The sequence below is a fragment of the Puma concolor genome, chromosome B1 (genome assembly GCF_028749965.1).
Source record: "Puma concolor isolate L17-30 chromosome B1, mPumCon1.1.hap2, whole genome shotgun sequence".
Taxonomy (NCBI): Eukaryota; Metazoa; Chordata; class Mammalia; order Carnivora; family Felidae; genus Puma; species Puma concolor.
This window is the reverse complement of record NC_141670.1, coordinates 74,330,097-74,346,087: the sequence shown is the minus strand read 5'-3', so window position 1 is coordinate 74,346,087 and position 15,991 is coordinate 74,330,097. Positions and strand designations below refer to the sequence as shown.

Genomic DNA, 15,991 nt, shown 5'->3' with positions numbered 1-15,991 from the left:
GTGTACATGACCAGAAAAAAGAGAGAAATATCCTGGAAAGTAAATGCCAATAGAGCCTCATTAAGAAAGGAATAGTTAGATATTTGCATTAGTTCAATTAGAATTCAGTTAAAGGTTGTATTTGTACTATCTATGGAAGCTTGTTGAACAAAAAATTAGTTTATACAAAGTGAAACATTCATTTTACTTAAAACAACATTTTAAGCAGATCAAAAGTACCATTTCTCTGGTAAATAATTGTCATAACTACAACAATTTTTACATAATTGTGACACTACAAAAGTTTTGGAGTAATGAAGTCAGATTTCTTTAAAAATATGAATAATAAGAATGATAAGCCTTACATCTACCTAAGTATAAAGCTAACAAATATTTATTTTGGTATTCTTATTTGAATCTCATGATACTCCAACGTGGTATGACAGAAGTTATTAGGCATATCTCAGACATATTTTGGGTTCAGTTTCAGACCATCACATTAAAGTTAGCATCACAATAAAGCCAGTCAAATGAATTTGTTGGTTTCCTAGTGCATATAAAGTTGTGTTTACACTATAGTATGATCTATTAAGTGTGCAATAACATTATGTCTAAAAATCAATGTCTATACCTTAATCAAAAATACTTCATTGCTAAAAAATGCTAACCGTCATCTGAGCTTTCAGTGAGTTGTAATTTTTTTTTTCTGGTGGATGGTCTTGCCTTGATATTGATGGCTGCTGATTGATCAGGGTGGTGGTTCCTGAAGGCTGGGGTGGCTGTGGCAGTTTCCTAAAATAAGACAACAATGAAGTTTACCACATCGATTGACTCTTCCTGTCACGAATGATTTCTCTGTAGCGTGTGATGCTGTTTGATGGCATTTTACCCACAGTAGAACTTCATTCAAAATAGGAGTCAATCCTCTTAATCTTGCTGCTGCTTTGTCAACTAAGTTTATGTAATATTCAAACTTCTTTGTTGTCATTTTAACAAATCTTTACAGCGTCTTTACCAGGTGTAGATTACATCTCAAGAAACCACCTTCTTTGCTCATCCATAAGAAGCAACTCGTCATCTGTTAAAGTTTTCTTATGAGATTGTAGCAATTCAAATATAATAATAATGAAAAGTTTTGAAATATTGCAAGAATTACCAAAATGTGACACAAAGACACAAAATGAGCAAATGCAGTTGGAAAAATGGTGTCAGTAGACTTGCTTGATGCATGGTTGCCACAGATGTTCCATTTACAAAAAAAAAAAAAAAAAAAAAATCCAGTATCTGAAGTGCAATAAAGTGAAGTGCAACAAAATGAGGTATGCCTGTATCTCCATGTGCTAGTTGGGGTTCATTAACTTCAGTTGCCATAGCAAGTAACCCTGAAATCTCAGTGGTTTAACACAACAAAGATTTCTTTCTCACTTAGGAAAAGTCTGATGGCAACTGGGCCACCCCTCTCAATCTTGCAGCTACACCAAATTGAACATCTGGAACATTTGGCCTCTGAGGTTGCTTCAGCTGAGAAAGAGATCGGGATGGTACATTGGTTTATACTTGCCTTGAACTAGGGTGACCCAGGTCACACGCTTTCACATTTCATTGGCTTGAATTAGTCACGTGGCCTCAACCTAACTTCAGGGAGTTTGGGAGGTATATCTGGAGAACTCTACCATTCTCCACCACACACAATTTTATAAATACAAAATCTTAGTAATTAATAACTTGTGCAAATTCACACAGATATTAAATGGAGAAGCTGGGTCTTCGTTCAGGTCATTTTTTTTCTAATTTTTATTTTAGAGAGAGAGTGCAAGCAGGGGAGAGGAGAAGAAGGAGAGAGGGAGAGAATATTAAGCAACCTCCACGCTCAGCATGGAGCCCAATGCGGGGATCAATCTCACGACCCTGGGATCATGACCTGAGCTAAAATCAAGAGCCAAGCACTCAACCAACTGAGCCACCCAGGCACCCCTTTACTCAGGTCATTTGACCCCAATTCCAATGGACTTAAAGAATGGTATATCTCTACATAATTTGTGTAGATAGTTGGTTAATTTAAATAATCTCTCATTTAATACTTAAGGCATTGAGACAGTGGTATTTGTGCACATTTTGGGAAAAATATAAGGGAGGACTCTGATTCTTCTTGTTGTAAGTATTATGTGGAATCATACTTCGATGATGATATTGACTGTATAGATCACTTTGCAGCCTTGTTATATATTTTTTTAATTCTCCGCATTACCAGATCTATGACAAGGCAGTGTGGTGGAGTAGAAAGACCATTGGCTTTGGTTCCAGATAGATCTCTATTCGTATCCCTGAATCACCACTTATAAGTTATGTAGTATTTTGAGCAAGTTATTTAACTTCTATTACTTTCATTCTCTTCATCCATATAACAGAGATAATGATATCTATTACATAGACTTAAAAGTATAAATATACTATTTATAAGGTGCCTAGAAATGGTATATACTCAATAAGTGTTTTCCTTTTTGTACCCCTTAAAAAGCAAGTTTGGGGCACCTGGGTGGCTCAGTCAGTTAAGCATCTGATTCTTGAATTTGGCTCAAGTCATGATCTCACAGTTTATGAGATGGAGCCATGGTGACAGCAAGGAACCTGCTTGGGATTCTCTCTCCCTCTCTCTCTACCCCTCACCTGCTCTCTCTCTTTCTCTTTCAAAATAAATAATAAATAACCTTCAAAAGTAAAAATAAAAAGCAAGTTCATGAAGCAAGATATTTTAGATTTAAAGGATGAAGCGGGAATCCGCCTCAATACAAAGAAATTTTATCAAATCTTTTTTAAAAATCCAAATATGAACACTTAAACAATGGGAAAAATGTCCAAGCTTGGCAATGAAAAGCAATGTGAAGAGATTCAGAGATATAATCAGTGGCTGGGTTTGTGAAGTTAGATCAATGAACTTGGGCTGATCTGTGTTTCCTAGAGTTGAGAAGCGTAAGTTTTGATGGGGCATCTGGTACTGTTTGTCTCTGCATAGTCCTCTGTTTTATTATTACACAGGAAGAAACAATGGGATGATAAAAACTAATTGCAGCAATGATGAACTTTCCATATGAAAGTCTGAAGCTGCTGTCAGTTGGTAGAACCAGAGGGCTCTCTGGGAAGTATCAGCACTGGTGTGGGGAATGGTGTCAGAGCAGCTTTTTGTGTGTTTGATTTGCAGGTCATAACCAGCTCCTCCTGTATCCTAAAGTCATTATCACTTGAGGGTAAATATCTTCTGGCTTTCTTGGGCAATGGAAATAGCACTAGATTTGAAGCATACTTTGGCAGATATCTTCATAGCTGTACGGAAAATGTGTCTATTGACATATGGATTCCCGCAGAGAGATACATACACTTTCAGATTTTCCTGATGTGAACATTTGCAAAGTCCCAAGTCTTAAGATCAGTGCAAATCCCTGTTGCAAAGGGGTTTTAACTTTATCCTTTCCTTCTTTGAGGAGTGTGGTCACCTGGTTGTTGTGTTATAAAGTGAAAAGCGAAAACAGAACTGTGAGAATTGCATAGAAGTTGAAATTCACCATCTCTCAGAATGATTTTTCATAGAAATTGCCAAAAGCAGATCTCAAAATCCCTTGGTAATTTGTTCCAGGGTCTTATAACCCTTCTGATTGGAGGAGTCAGTGATGTGATAGTTAAAGGGGCTTTCTCAGTAAAGTGTGGTAGAGACTGGATATAAAATATGCATCTAAATCCCAAATCAGGCAAAGTGCTAAAGAGACAAATTGTTGTTTTCTGTTCATAGAACTTCCTCTTACAGTTTTAAAAAGCAATTTTAAAAAGCTCCTTTTTTTTTTTTTTTTTTTTTGTTAAAGACAATCCTGAGCATCCTGGATTTAGGGGAATATAGCATTTTGTGAGTTAGGGTAGATTTTCATTTGTTTGCTTGTTCCTTAATATTTCCCTCCTAAAGTGTCAAATGATGGTCATTTCCATTTTGCTTTTTAGTTTATTGAGCCCTAACTCTAGGTAATGTTTTTGGTGTGGGGACACAGAGGTAAGAAGAAAACAGAAGAGGTGTCTGTTCTCATGGAACTCACATTCTAAGACTAAGTCTAAGCAGACAGTGTGGGATCTGTGTCATACAAAATTTTCACTGGGTCACTGGCCTCTTTCACATCACTGATCACTCCTATATATCGTTGATGATTTCCTATGTTCATTCATTTTTTTAACCTTTCCATCCATTTATTTATTTAAAGTGGTCTAGAAATCGCTTAGTACTTCTGAGTAAACATCTTCCACAATTACTGAAGACAAAGGTCAGATTACCCTTCCCAAGATTTCTACACTCTATGGAATACACTTTTTAAAAAATGTTTATTTATTCATTTTACTAGAGAAAGCATGAGCAGGGAAGGGCAGAGAGAGAGAGAGAGAGAGAGAGAGAGAGAATCCCAAGCAAGCTCCACACTGTCAAGGCAGAGCCTGACACAGAGCCTTGATCTCACAACCATGAGAACATGACCTGAACCAAAATCAAGAGTCTGATGCTCAACTGACTGAGCCACCCAGGCACCCCCATGGAATACACTTTTTAATCTGTGTTCCCAATTTAAGGATGTTGGAGCCTGGAGTTGATGAAGGCTCACTGACAATAACAATCTCTAAATTCGCTGTTCTGAGGATCACACTATTATGAGGAGTTTAAAATTCGGAAACTGGCTTTACAGAAAATAAAAATCATAGTCAAATGGATACAAGTTATTAAACATGATTTAACTAGAATATATTCAAGTTATTAAACTTGGAAGGGAGAATTTGAGAGACCTCCTGCCTTTCCCCTGTTCCAATGTCCTTCTCTTCCAATGTGTTCTGAAGCACAATAAAGAGAAAAACCCCACTGGCTAAGAAGAATATTGCCTAGCTGTGCTATAATTCAAAACAGATTTCCAAATCTTCCTTCTGGAAATTTTTTGGGTCTCAGAACTACAGGCATAACTGAGTGTGAGTGATCCTGCCAGTATGAGGGCTGAAAATCCAGTACCTTTTAACGAATTTTTTGTCGAGGCAAATAGAATAGAAATCAAACCAATTCTCTGTAACTTCCATCTCTCTTAGCCTGCCTTCGAACTTGTGTCTCTGCATTCTGTGAGTTTGAGAACTCTTGACGACTGATTTGTAAACAGAAACTGGACAATGTAGTTGAACAGGGAGGACAGCACTTTCTCCTTCCACACTCCTCACCCACTCCTCTCGGCTTTTATGTTTTTGTTAAAGGTACCTCTCATTCTTTGGTCACTTGGCATGGAGTCGTCTATGAATTTTCCTCTGTTTGCTTTTAGCATCCATGGTTTCCAATTTCTTTTTTATTCTACTGCCAAGATATCTTTTTTTCCTTCTCTACTTATTCATTTTATTTCTGCTTCCTAATGTCCCTGTCACTCTTCCAGTATTTCACTCCTCTGAAATTGCGTCTGTCAAGGTGACCGATGGCCCCCTTGTTGCTAAAACCCAAAGTCACTGTTTGGTTTCAACCTTAGCCTCTCTTTCAGCCTGACTGAACACTAGTGTTGAAGGTCACTGTCTCTGAGACACCCTCATCCCTCAGTTAACCATGGTGCCACCTTCTTCTGACTCTTTCCTTCCCTGCTGGCCATGCCTCTGGGTCTCCCTTACTGATGCTTCCACCTCTGGCCAAGCCTCTAATGGGCAGAACTCAGCTCCCTTCTCTACATTTTGTAGGTGCCTTCATCCATTCTCAGGTAGCTGTTATTTTATTATGAAGGTAATGCATACACTTGGCTAAAAACTATAAGATGTAGACATAAAAAAATATAAATGTGAAAGTTTACCTTTACTCCCGTGTCCTCGGCAGTTCCTTAGACCCAATTACTTTCAACTACCTGCATCTTTTAACTCTTTTGCTTTACCTCAAGACTATACCTCTGTGAATCGGTTTGTTAACTTTAGATAACATCTGTTAATTCCTCATTATGAAGGAAGAGGAATTAACTCATTTATACTTCCCTCCAAATTTTCTTATTATATTATTTGTAGTTTGTCCAGTGCTTAACTTTATAAAGTCCTTAACCCCCACAGATATGTCAGTCACTTTGGATGAGATGGCAAAGAGGTGACCATGCCTGTACTTTCTCCACTTTTTATCCCTTCCAGCTAACTTCTCTGAGCTCTGCATTGCTTTCTTCTACTCATCTTGCCTTCCCTTTCATCCTTTTCCTCTTTTCTTCCTGCCGTATTTAGAGCGATCAAGTGTTTTCTCTTCCTCAGGTCCCTCTACTGATTTGAAAAGTGATTACCTACACTTCATAATTCTTTTCAGTGGTTTCCCTTGAAATGTTAATATGCATACTGCCAGCAGCCTAACATTAATTGGTGTCTCTATCCTCTTCTGAAAGAAGATAGAATCATAAAATGCTTTAACCCAAACTCCTTCTTCCCATCTTCAGTGTTACTGTTTTTTGATACCTTGGTAAAACCTAGGTTTATAACTCCCTAAAATAGATTTTTTCAAGTGACCACGGTGAGAGCCATGGAGAGGCCCTGCTCAGATGTCCCTTCAGTGAGAACTTCTTGCACAGAGGGCGGTCAGCTGAGAGCCTTTCTCTGCCATCGGTGTCAATCACAGCAGTCACACTGGAGCCCTGCACCCCCGCCACCGGCCATGCTCAGGCGGAGCACCAGAGCCAGGCATTCTGGGTTCCCCGCCGGCCTGAGGCTTTCTCAGAGATGCACAGCCATCTCGGACTCTTCCTTCCCGATCCTTTTTCACTTCCCCTCTCCTGTCCCAGGGGTCAGATCCATGCTGTGTCTGAAAGATATCCCCGACTGTTCCCACCTCTTCTCCCCTTTACTTATCACAGGGAGTTCCCTGCAGCAAAGCTCTTGTATTTCTGATTGCATCGTGGCATCTGCTTCCTCGAGAATTTAAAATTATAGCAGCATTTCCTGATCATTCCTTTGGTCATTTGTGCTTCTGGTACTCCCATTTGGCCTTAGAGTATCATCTCATTCTCCTGAGTTTGGGCTACAAGGCCCTATATGGCTGGGTGTCTCCCTAGGTGTCCAACCTCATCTCACACCGCTGCCAATCAATGTGGCAGCACCAGAGACCTCCTTTGAGCTCCTCGGATAAACTAGGCTTTTCCTTCTCTAGGGTTTTTCTGTGCTGGCTCCTCTGCTTGGAGTTTTCCTTTCCCATTTCCCTCTCATCTTTACATCTAGCTTAAAAGTCACCCCTTCAGGGATGCCTTTCCAGATCATGTTGCCCCCTCTACAACTCTTTATTCTCTAATACAGCAGCTAGTTGTGTTTATTTCGAGTGTCATTTTTTTTTTTTTGGTGATTGTTTACTTGTCTATTTTCCATGATGTAACAAGCCGAGATTGTGTTTCTTTCATTCACCTCTATAGACCTGGCACTTAGCACAAGACTTGGAACAAAATAGATGCTTAATAAATATTTACTTAATGAGTGAATATCCTCTCCTTTTATTTTCACTGACACCACTCTTGCCTCTTGTCTGAATCATTGCTATAGAGCCCTTAACAGCTCTTACTGCTCAGCTCTGCTAGATTAATCTTCCCCAAATGTAGAACTTTGAAAGTTTCTTTCTGCTCAGAAAAGCATCAAGGACACCCCATGACTAATAACTGAGATTCCTCAGCCTGGCACTCAGGACTGCCACAAAATCCATCTCTCTAGCCTCACCTCCCTATATTACTATATTACCCTTACCCTCAAGTACAGCTGGACCGTAACTACTGACTAAACGTATTCTGGGCCTTTCTATCTCCATGACTTGTGCTAATCTACAGCAATGACTAACTGTTTCTCCCCTTCCCATCATCTTTTTAAGTCAAAATTGATGAGGATCTTGTCAGTATAAACTCTTCCTCTTCCTCCTGAATGAAGGTGAAGCCCCTGCTCTACAATGTCATAGCATATGGTTTGAGGCTTAGTGCATTCCCATACTTTCTTAACATTAAAATGATTGTCGACTTGTCTTATTTTGCTTTACCAGAGTCCAGGATCCTCCACGACAGGGACTATCTCTTATATATCTTTGTCTCCTCTAAAATGCTCAGCACAATACCTTCCTATTAATACATTTTTATTTTTTAAACTTTACTTTTATTTATAAATTATAGTTTAATGTTGATATCACTTTATTTTTATGATGATGAAATCATTCACATATGTTACAGAAGATAGGAAAGATAAAAAATACAGAGAATAAGAAAATCAGCTGCAATTGGACCACCTTTGAATCATTATTTCTTAGCATTCTGTTGTGTTTCTTTTTATTTTATTTTTTCTGTGCATAATATTTGTACTAGCAGAGATTATACTGAATATAAAATTTCGTGTTTTGGAGATTTCAAGTTTTCATAGAAACTTTATCCAAAATTATGGTCGTATGAGTTTTACAGTGACAAATGCTCTTAGTTTTCTTTTAACAGAAAATGTCTTTATTCTGTTTTCATTATTGATGGATATTTTTGCTGGATATAGAATTCTGGATTGACAAGTTTTCCCTTCATCACTTTAGAAATGTGTTCTACTCTTTTGACATCCACAGTTTTTTATGAGAAGCCAAAAGTCAGCCAATTATTCAATTACTATCCCACTGTATACAATGTGTCATATTTCTCTTGCTGATTTCTAGATTTACTTTTTATATTTGGCTTCTGATTCTGACTCTGATTTCTGAGTTCTAAGTCTGATGTGTAGTTACCCATGTTGATATTCATAGAGCAGCTTGAATCTGTACATTTATAACTTTCACCAAATTAGCAAAAGTGTGGTCAGCACTTCAAATAGTTTTCTCTCCATTTTTTTCCTATTCTTTCTCTTTCTTGGATTCTAAAGACATGCATGTTCTACCACTTGATATTATCTAACCAGTCTGTAAGACTCTTTTCTTTTTTATCCTTAATCTTTCTCTGCTCTTTTCTGTATGTGAATTGGGTTAGGAAGCCAAGAAATACGTGAGTAAAGTAAACTTTTAATTGAAAATGAGGAACAAAATGTATTCTGGAGGAATGAATAGATGTGTAAGTGCAGCAACAAGGAGCATGGTGTATAGATATATGAAGAGGGGATAGTCTTCTCAGTGTATCTGTTGAATGTTCCAGTTTCTCTGAGAAAATATTTATTATAATTGAAAAACATGAAATAACATGCAACTGATGACATCAGATTTATAAAATATGATATGTAAGCCACAGTTCTATGGGTTCTGTGAGAGTGTAAATGATTTTTTTCACCACCAGAGAAATTAGGGGAAAATATTCTGATTTCCATGTTATGGAGACACCTACTAAGTACAGCATTCATTTGTGAGTTCTTTTCATTTGCCACTCCCCATTTATTTACATTGTGATGTACTTTTTCATGGGGAAGATTTCATGTAGTCTATGTTTATTTGGAGAAACTACAGTGAGAATTGAGAGTTGGGGGAAATTTGGAGATTATGCATTGTTTCACAGAGCTTACAGAAAAATCAAAGGGAAGTAAAGTAGGGGGTTATACTTTTGCTATTTAGAACAGAAAAATGAAAAAAATATTGGAAGATAAGATTTTTTATGGAAGTCAAAGATTTTTTTTTGTCTCAGGATTTTATTTAAATGTAATTGCATAATTAGAAGACAGGTGGTTGGTATGTCTCTTTCATTATTTTTAAGTAATCTTCATAGTTTTAATCTTTTTTTAATTTCATAAGTCATATTTTATCATTATGGCTCTATTTTTTTAATGCTTATTTATTTTTGAGACAATGTGAGAGACAGAGTGCAAGCAGCAGAGGGGCAGACAGAGAGAGATACAGAATCTGAAGCGGGCTCCAGGCTCCGAGATGTCAGCCCAGAGCCTGACATGGGGCTTGAACTCACAAACCGTGAAATCATGACCTGAGCCAACTGAGCCACTCAGGTGCCCCATTATGGCTCTATTAATGTGTGTTTGGTTGAAGACAAAATTTGAATAACTCTCTAATAATTCTCGCATAAAAGCATTCTCCCCACACAGAGTTAGCAAGATGCTCGCATACACAGAAGCATGTATCTCAAGGGAAAATGTCTCATATAAGTTTTTGAAAACCTTTTTGGAAAAAATATTAATTTTTAATTTAGTAGAGTAAATTGGTTATAGCACATAAACAAATAAATCTGTCCTCTACCCCTAATCCATGAATGCTCAATTTAAATTTAAGCATTTCTAGATAAACTAATCAGGAACAGTTTTTCTCAAATCAAGCCAACCATCAAATTCCTTTGAAAAATACATTTTCCTCTCTGCTTTGAGAATAATCAATTGATCTTTCATTTGTTGCTTTACTTGTGGGCAAATGAAAGCATATGAGGGGCATCTCCTTGACATTAAAATCTGAAAGTGGGGTCATGGAACTCTTGAGATGGTGCTCAGCCCTGGGCAGTGGCTCTCTTTCCCATTTGGAGTGCTGGCTGTGGTGAGGTGAGGGCCAACAAGAGAGAAATCCAGGTCCCCTGAGATTTTATGGAGAGTGTTTTGTCTTCCTTGAGACCTCTCACAGCTTTAGCTCTTCCAGCTTCTTGTTGTAGACCTGACATAGGGAAGTGAGAGGTGTTGATGTTGGCAGTACAAGGGCTGGTGTCTTGATGCTGATATCCTTGATGGAGGATGAAGCTCTTGTGAGTCTCCAGTCAGTGGTTGTGGACCAGTCCCCTGGCTGTGGCTTGTGACTATTGTTTGCTAAAACTTCAGTGAAGGAAAAGTGCTCAGATGTGGAGATGTCCTGGTTACTCTGGGTAAGCAGGCCCCCTTCTTTGAGCTTTAGGTCTTGGACTTTTTCATCTGTTCCAGCCAACTTTTAGCACTTCTTTCTCAACTCCTGTCCATAGATCCTCTCCTTCCCACTTAATTTATGGAATCCCAGGAAACAGCCCAATATCAGATATTCATTTATGTGTTTTTGTTAGGGAGAGGTGGTAGATCTATTTTAAGACTTAGATCTCATTGTGGAATGAAAATCTTTGTTTGTTACTAACCAAACCAAGGAGGAGGAATTTAGGGGAGGAAAAGGCTTGTTTTGTCTATTTTGGCTGACTGTGTATGTAACCTAAAAAGTTTAGTATGAATTGTAAATCCCTAAAATATGTTTTTCTGAGGTGCTGGAATTCTACTTGAAGTGCTGATGAGATGAGTTGGTTATTAGTTGGAATTCTCCAATGCAGAACAGAATATCTCATCACAGCATTTCCTAATTAACAGTTTCTCTGTCTTATTCCTCTAATAGACTAGGTACTCCTTGCTCAGAAGCTGCATCAATACTTTGCTGAGGAAACTCACTCCTTTAATGCCATTTTCAAAGAATGTTTATTGATTAAGGCTGACTCACCATTCCAAAGAGTGCTAATTTGATAATGAGCTATCAAATTATATCAGTCTTGGAAATGTTCTTTCAGGTGTTTGCAGTAGTTTGTTAATCCTGCTCTTGTCTCCTGGAACTTCAATCACAGCTTAATCTCAGATATTGGGCTTGCTTTCTTTTTCTTTCTTTCTTTCTTTCTTTCTTTCTTTCTTTCTTTCTTTCTTTCTTCCTTCCTTCCTTCCTTCCTTTCTTTCTTTCTTTCTTTCATTCATTCATATTTATTGGGTGTCAGCCTTTATCCCTGTGCCAAACTCAGAGTACTGAGCTGAGTGAAATCCTAGAATTTCCTAACTGTTGGTGACTTAGAGATCACCTAGTTGAAAGTAAGATAATCAGGATAACATACCCCATAATGCATGGAAAATGGCTTCCCTGCTCAAGAGAGGTGAGAAACCAAGAATAACTCTGTGTGCCAATTTCACAGACTAAGAGACTTTTATAGTCTCCAAGTGCCATAGAGATTCTGTTGTCGTTTAGTGCTTTTTGCTATTTATGTTACAGTTAACAAGGTCAACCTTGCTGGGAAATGAGTAAGCAACCCAGGTGATCTCAGGAGCTGAGTGAAAGTGCCCTTTTCCTGCCTCTCCAAATTTGCCCCATCCTTGCTTACTGATGTCTAGGATTTCACTAATAGAAACAGAGGTCATTACATATTTTAGGGATGTTTGAAAATCCAAATTACTCCAGAGTGATAATATAGAGTTAAATCTAAAAAGGGTGTTAATAACTGAAATCTTTGCCTTTTTTGAAAAGAGAGGGGAGAGAGGGGCTGGAGGGCACTGACAATTTGGGCGAAATTTTCTACTTTAAAGGGAAAAAGACAATTTTTTGATGCAGCCACAGTTTCATTCAAGAGCTACCAGCCTATTAAAATGAATTGTAGTTAAAGTTGTGTGAATATAGCTAGATGCAGATTTTTACATGCTTAAAATCCCCAGAGAGTTGTTCATTAGCATCGTGAGCTGATATTTATACTGAGCATCAAGAATGCTTTAGAAAATATGAACATCCTATTTTACACATATACGGTTTTGAATATTGAAAATGCTCTCCAGTAGAAGTTTTTATTGTGTTTTTAAATGCTTGTCTATATTACAGTTTTAGGAGCTAGTGGAAGATAGTCTTATTCTCCTTCAGTGTTTGTGAAACCCAAGCCTTCTTTCCTATAGCTTTCCTGTTCCCAGAAACAGCGTGCACGTGCACACGCGCGCACACACAAACACAAAATTAAGAAGCAATAATTCAAGATTTCTGAACATCTTTACTCAGGCTATTTTCTTTCAAAATAATAAAATGTATTACACGTCCTTTTTAATGAAGAGAAAGCAAACACTCTAAAAGATATAACATCTGCTGGAAATATAATCTAAATTGAAAACTTGTGCAGACATAAGGAACAAGGGAGAAAATATAGGGACAGGAAGTATGGCAAGATGTTAACGCTAAAAGCAGTTTTTAAAAACATCACGCATGATAGAAAGCACATAGATGATTTTTTTTGAGCAAAACCCAAACCAAAACAAAAACCCTAATCTTATCTGAAGATTGACGGCAATGCTTATTTTCTTTGGGCATAATTAATCTTGTAATATATTCCTACTGAGTTTTAGATCTTAAAAGATGGAAAGGCCATATGCACTGACCATCTGAGGATTTATACTTTCTTTCAGGAGCAGTAATTCTTACCTAAATAACAAGAAGAACTACTTCTTATTTCTTTTCAGCGTTAATCATCGAAAGGAAGTTCTGTGCTTTTGAGCTGACATAATATAGTCTCCTAAGTAATCAATATCATGCAAGCCTTTTGGTAAGAGAATTTCTGTTTGGTATGGGGAAAAGAAAACTAATTTGTCAAGACCTAGCAAGGTGTTCTGAGGATCAAGCGATATAAAAGTATATTGAAAATTATAAAGCACATAAAGTTCAAGGTGAAAGTATGATGTCTGATTAACTGTGCACAAGTAGAGTGAAATACCATATTGCACACTCCTGCAAGCTTTGGGGGCCAGTGCTGTGGGTAGCTGTCTCAGTCTGTTCTGGCTACCAAAACAAGATAACCACAGACTAGGTGACTTAAATTGCAAACATTTATATCTTGCAGTTGGGGAGGCCGGAAGTAGGATCAGTGTGCCGGTAGGGTCAGTTTGTGGTGAGGACTCTCATCTTGGTTATATCCTCACATGGCCTTCCATTGGATCTCTCTCTCTCTCTCTGTCTCTCTGTCTCTCTCTCTCTGAGAACAGAGAGAACAGAGAGAGAGACAGACAGACAGAGATCCAGTGTCTCCTCTTTTCATAGGGACACCAATGCTATCATGAAGGCTATACCCTCATGACTTCATCGACCCCTAATTACCTTCCCACCTCCAAATACCATCACCTTGGAGACAGAGTTTCAACATGTAAAGTTTTAAGGGAAACACACATTCAGTCCATAGCAGTGGGTAAATTAGGCAGCCACTGGTGTGGTGTAATTTCAAAAGTGCCACAAGCTTGGCCCACTTCCTTACAATGGAACCAGTGCTTCGGACTGAGATGCTGGCTCTAGAAAGCTTCTGCTGAAACACCTTCCCTATGTGGTAGAGGTAACAAATTAATTTCCTTTATCAGATTAACCAACTTTCACCTATAAGGAAGCCAAACTGTGAGGAAAGGAGACACAGGACAGATAATTTTTGAAGATGACTGTGTGAGGGTAGGATGGAAAGTTCCAGACATAGTTAATTTCGGTCAGGACAAGCCCTCGACAGTGACATGGGCAGTGACATGGTGGGAGGTCCTGGTAATTGAGGAACAGCCCCGGCACCAGGGCCCCATGTCATTTGTAGGGAATAAAGGACAGGAGAAGGAGACTGGAAAGAGAGGGACACACTTAAGCCATGTGTTGCCTGTGACGCAGTGTAGCTGTAGCCTAAGCCTATATGCCTGACCTCAGTTCATTAATCTCTGAGCATGTCCATTCTCCTCATAAATGCACCTTTGTTTTCTGCCCAGTGCACAAACATCACGACCCGTGTCTGAGAATGTTGGGAACTTTATGAGGTCCATAAAGTTTTAGCTGTGGTCTAGTCCACCGAGGCCAAAATAAATAAATACAGAGAGTGTAAGGGTAACAATTTTTTTTAAAAAAACCTGGCTTAAAGAAAGAAAAACTACTGAAGCTCTAGAATAACTTAGTCACAGTGGCTTTAGAGGGGATTTCTCCTTACCAACTAAGATTTCTTTAAAGTGCAAGCAGAGAAACTGCAGGCAAAGATGTAGCCAAATTCACTTTTCAGCTTTCTCTGAGAATAATCTGTTCTGCGGAGTTAGGTTAAGAGGTTAAAATAATTGACAAACGATTGGCCGTAAGCCTGAAGCTAACTGGGTAAAAGAAGCAAAATGCCTTGGCTTTTAAGAGTTGGGCTGTTGGGGCAAATATTAATGGTAGAATTAATTATTCTTTATAATATAAGAAACTTCTCAATGATTTTTTCTCTTCTGTATTTTCTCAAGGTTCAAAATCTGGATCATTCAGATCTCTTGAGCTAACATCCTTGGTGTGCTATGATAATATTAATAGTTATGATTATTCTTTTTTTAAATTTGTTTTAGTGTTTATTTATTTTTGAGAGAGAGAGAGAGAGAGAGAGAGAGACAGAGTGTGAGCAGGGGAGGGGCAGAGAGAGAGAGAGAGAGAGAGGGGGAGACACAGAATCTGAAGCAGGCTCCAGGCTTTGAGCTGTCAGCACAGAGCCTGACATGGGGCTTGAACTCACGGACCGTGAGATCATGACCTAAGCTGAAGTCAGACACTTAACTGACTGAGCCACCCAGGCACCCCAGTTATGATTATTCTTAGATACAGTGTTTTGAATGCCCACTATGCACCACACACTTTTCTAAGAACCTGAAATGCACTAACTAAATTACTTATCACTATGCGAAGTAGGTGAAGTAGCTGCTGTTTTTTTCCATTTTGAAGATGGAAACATAGATGAGACATAGATCAGTTAAGTGACTTGCTGTAGATCACACAGCTAGGAAACTGAGAACATGGGATATAGACAGTATACATTTAGCTCTCAGTTCTTAAGGTCATGAAAAATTTAAGGTCATGAATTTCTAGTTACTCTCCTGACTCAGTGTGTCTTTCACCATCATTGTTATTATCAATAATATTTTGGGGTATCCAATATGTGTATCAGGAATGCAGTTAATTAGTGGAAAAACCATAGTGTTGAGTAGAAAAAACAAACTTCAGAACAACAGCAGAATATGATGCTCCCTGTGTGAAGTGTAATTATTCATACACAAAATGCTGTATAACATTTATGTGATGTTGCATATGTGTAAGCGACACATCAGCCTTATGTGAATGGAGTCTCCTGGTCCATGGGGAGGGTGATGGGATGGGGGGGTGGTGGTAAGATTCTGGAAACAATTTTTTGAAAGGGGGACATTTGTTAATTCTGAGTGCTAAGACTATAATGCTAAATTTCTAAAAATATGATAAAAAAAAGAATATTTATAGCAGACACTGATTCCTGTGCTGAAGGTGCCTTTATTGTAGTGAGGATTCAGGACACACAGATAAAAGGAGACTTCTAAAACAAGGTGCAAA

The 15,991-nt window shown here is 38.2% G+C and overlaps 1 long non-coding RNA gene across 2 annotated transcripts in view; it reads left to right on the top strand.

Annotated features, from left to right (window-relative positions):
- Positions 1–15,991, top strand: part of LOC147581694 (uncharacterized) — a 395,955-nt gene that overhangs the window by 137,655 nt on the left and 242,309 nt on the right. The gene's annotated exons all lie outside the window — the stretch shown is intronic.